Source organism: Aedes albopictus, chromosome 2 (genome assembly GCF_035046485.1).
Source record: "Aedes albopictus strain Foshan chromosome 2, AalbF5, whole genome shotgun sequence".
In the NCBI taxonomy this organism is placed as follows: domain Eukaryota; kingdom Metazoa; phylum Arthropoda; class Insecta; order Diptera; family Culicidae; genus Aedes; species Aedes albopictus.
Window position 1 is genome coordinate 247,926,584 of NC_085137.1, and position 4,105 is coordinate 247,930,688.

The following is a 4,105-nucleotide window of genomic DNA, read 5'->3' on the forward strand; positions in this document are numbered from 1 at the left end:
ACAGCTCAAAAACAACAAGCGGCTGGTAAAAACGGCATCGCAGCAGAACTCATCAAGACGGGCCCGGAAAGTTGGCCACCTGTTTGCATCAGTTAGTAGTCAAGATCTGGGAAACCGAACAGCTACCGGAGGAGTGGAAGGAAGGGATAATCTGTCCCATCCACAAGAAAGGCGACAAGTTAATGTGTGAGAACTTTCGAGCGATCACCATTTTGAATGCCGCTATCCCAGATCATCTTCCGTCGTCTTTCACCTAAAGTAAATGAGTTCGTGGGAAGTTGCCAAGCCGGTTTCATCGACGGCCGGTCGACAACGGACCAGATCTTCACCGTACGGCAAATCCTCCAGAAATGCCGGGAATACCAGGTCCCAACGCATCACTTGTTCATCGACTTCAAAGCGGCATACGACAGTATCGACCGCACAGAGCTATGGAAAATTATGGACGAGAACAGCTTTCCCAGGAAGTTGACTAGACTGATAAGAGCAACGATGGACGGTGTGCAGAACAGCGTAAGGATTTCGGGTGAACTATCCAGTTCATTTAAATCCCGACGGGGACTACGACAAGGTGATGGACTTTCCTGCCTACTATTCAACATCGCCCTGGAAGGTGTTATGCGACGAGCCGGGCTCAACAGCCGGGGTACGATCTTCACGAAATCCAGCCAATTTGTCTGTTTTGCGGATGACATGGATATTATTGTTAGAACATTTGGAACGGTGGCAGAACAGTACACCCGCCTGAAACGTGAAGCAGCAAAGGTCGGACTGGTGGTGAATGCGGCTAAGACAAAGTACATGCTGGTAGGTGGGACTGAGTGAGACAGGACAAGCCTTGGCAGCAATGTTACGATAGACGGGGATACTTTCGAGGTGGTAGAAGAATTCGTCTACCTCGGTTCCTTGCTAACGGCTGACAATAACGTGAGCCGTGAAATACGAAGGCGCATCATCAGTGGAAGTCGTGCCTACTATGGGCTCCAGAAGAAGCTGCGGTCAAAAAAGATTCACCCCCGCACCAAATGTACCATGTACAAGACGTTAATAAGACCGGTGGTTCTCTACGGACACGAGACATGGACGGTGCTCGAGGAGGACCTGCAAGCACTCGGAGTTTTCGAGCGACGCGTGCTAAGGACGATCTTCGGCGGTGTGTGGCGGAGAAGGATGAACCACGAGCTCGCTGCACTCTACGGCGAACCCAGCATCCAGAAAGTTACCAAAGCCGGAAGGATACGATGGGCAGGGCATGTTGCAAGAATGCCGTACAACAACCCTGCAAAGTTGGTGTTTGCTAACCATCCGGTTGGTACAAGAAGGCGTGGAGCGCAGAGAGCACGATGGGCGGACCAGGTGGAGCGTGATCTGGCGAGTGTTGGGCGTGACAATAGAAATACACTTGAACGCCAACGGCGCTGTACTCAGTTTTCCTATTTAATTATTTTAAAAACTTTAGTTGTAATAATTGATTAAGTTTAAGTGCCCATCTTGTAGAGGACCTTTTGTTTTGGTAAACAAAATTTATTTGACACTTATAGTACCGCTAACGACGCTGTAAGGGCGAGGCAAACTAGTTGTTAGTCACACGAAAAGTCGCGACATTGGATTTCTGTGGCTGGTTATTCTAATTGCGTGACCAACGTTGGAGAGCTGCAGCTGCAAATCGAGTATTATGACGGCAAATTGTTGATTCAGTATTATCATGAATTTGATGTTAACTAAATAAATGAATGAATAATTTCGTCTGCGGGTTCGCTTTTATCCTAACTTATATTTGAATCGAACTTGACAGTTTTCTCGTGAGTTGTTATGTATTTCAAACTTTAGTCAAACTGGAGCCTCAATATTGCAATAACGGTTAAGCGCGCTGTAATGATATTTATGTACCTCGTCACCCACTTCATGCAATACATTAGTGGTCTTATCTTAGCGCGCTCGGCATAGTTCCATCATGCCGCTCAAAGTGTTGCCACAAATAATGCTTGGTTTGCGGAACCCAGTTATCTGGCTGGTGGGGCATGGGAGCCTAAGCTTCAACTGTTAATGCAATCAGAGACTGTTACCTTTCAAAAAAAAAAGGTCACATTTGTTCTATGTAAATAAAATGTAAATAATCTAAAATTTTTCTTATTCTATTATTTGTTAGTAGGTATCTATGGATTTTATGGGCATGGAGTTTATATAGAGGTATCCTGTCCCCATTCGCACAACAGTACCATATAAATTATTGGGAATCTCGGTATACGTAAGGAACAAATCTTTATTTGATCTAACTTGGTTGGAGGTTTAACAAGAAGTGAAATGAAAAACTATGTGTCAAACTATGTCGGGATCACCAATGCCTACTTGATCTTCAACACCCCCTCTTGATCCGACACCTTTGGACAGGTCATAGGCTCCTCTCCGGTTGCATACACCACGCAGTTTCACGGTCGAGTTCGCATTAGTCCTCCAAGATTCAAGCAGCTGCGTATTAGCACTTTTCTTGAGGAAACCACTGCTCGATTGTTGAACACGTCGTATGCCTTTCTTGGTTTTGTCACCGGTTCCTTCGCTTTGCCAATCTTGATATCGCTGCACACGCCTATCACACTGTATCACCGGAAGCCGGGAAGAGGGCTTCAATTTATCCGGACAATCAACCATGCAGCCTTCAATCTTCTCAGCTTCATCTCCATCATGCGGGACATCATTTTCCCCCTCTGGCTCGCTTTTCTGATCCTCGCAGTGCTTAGTATTTGATATCTTGATGTCCAATTCATAGAGATTTCCTCTCAGCAATGCCGTCGCAATCACAATATTGCCTTTCTTCAACACAGCAACGCTTCCCTCAAATATTACGGTAACGCCAGCCTTCGTCAAACGCTTAACCGACAACAAGTTCTCCCGCAGCTCTGGAACATAGAGCACCTGGTTGACGTTGAGTGGTACTCCTCTATTACTATGACCGTCAATAACGCCAACCGCTTCTGCTTCGAGAGTCTGTCCTTCCTTCGCAATGTCGAGAATGATCGGAGCTCTCAGTTGCCTTGCCGATGAAAATGCCTTCAAATCGTTCACTACATGGTCACTCGCGCCGGAATCCAGTCTGAACGTCAATTTGCTGGAGCCGTTCCGTTGACCACCGTGCCGATCCACCATGAAACTTACCGCCTTCCTGTTTGCCGCTGCTGATTCCGAACTGAACTCTTCTTCGCAGTCCTTTTTCATGTGGCCTTTCTTTCCACACCTGTGACACCGGCCACCGAATTTCGTCTGTTTGAGCCTCGCTTTTTCTCCAGAAAACGCCGTGGGTACCTCTTCAAATGGATCATGATGCCGTTCTTGTTGCTTCATCTCCTCCGCAAGCAGCCGCTGCTTCACGTGGTCCAGCGTTATTTCATCGTCCCCCAGATTTTCAAGCGCCGTGATTAGAGGGTCGTATGAATCTGGAAGCGTTCCGAACAGTGATACCACCATATCCGCATCCGACAGCTTGGCACCAGCAACACGTAGTTGGCGGATCAAGTCTTCAAATGCCACCAGGTGTTCACGCATCGACGAACCTTCCTTCATCTTTAAACGACTCAACTGCTTCCGCACCAGGTTCTGCGTTCCCAAGGACTTCTTCGCAAACGTGTTTTGCAGGCTTGTCCACATAGCCTTGGTCGACTTCTTCTCCCGTATAACTTCGAGACACTCATCAGCGAGGAATCCGATCAGCAAGGATTTTGCCTTCTTATCCGCCTCTGCAAATTTGGCCTTCAAAGCTTCTTGCGCGGGAGGGTCCTCCGTCAACGTATGGTCTACTCCCATTGCTTCCAGGTAAGCGCACACACGGAAACTCCAGTTATGAAATCCAGGTCCTCCCCGGAACTGCGGGATTCCGTTAACCGCTGCGTCTTTACTGGTCGAGCCCATAACCTATTGGGAATCTCGGTATACGTAAGGAACAAATCTTTATTTGATCTAACTTGGTTGGAGGTTTAACAAGAAGTGAAATGAAAAACTATGTGTCAAACTATGTCGGGATCACCAATGCCTACTTTATCTTCAACATAAATAAATATTTTTTTGTTATCTGTATTAACGAGATTTTTAGCACTAGGCTAGTTCATCTCGT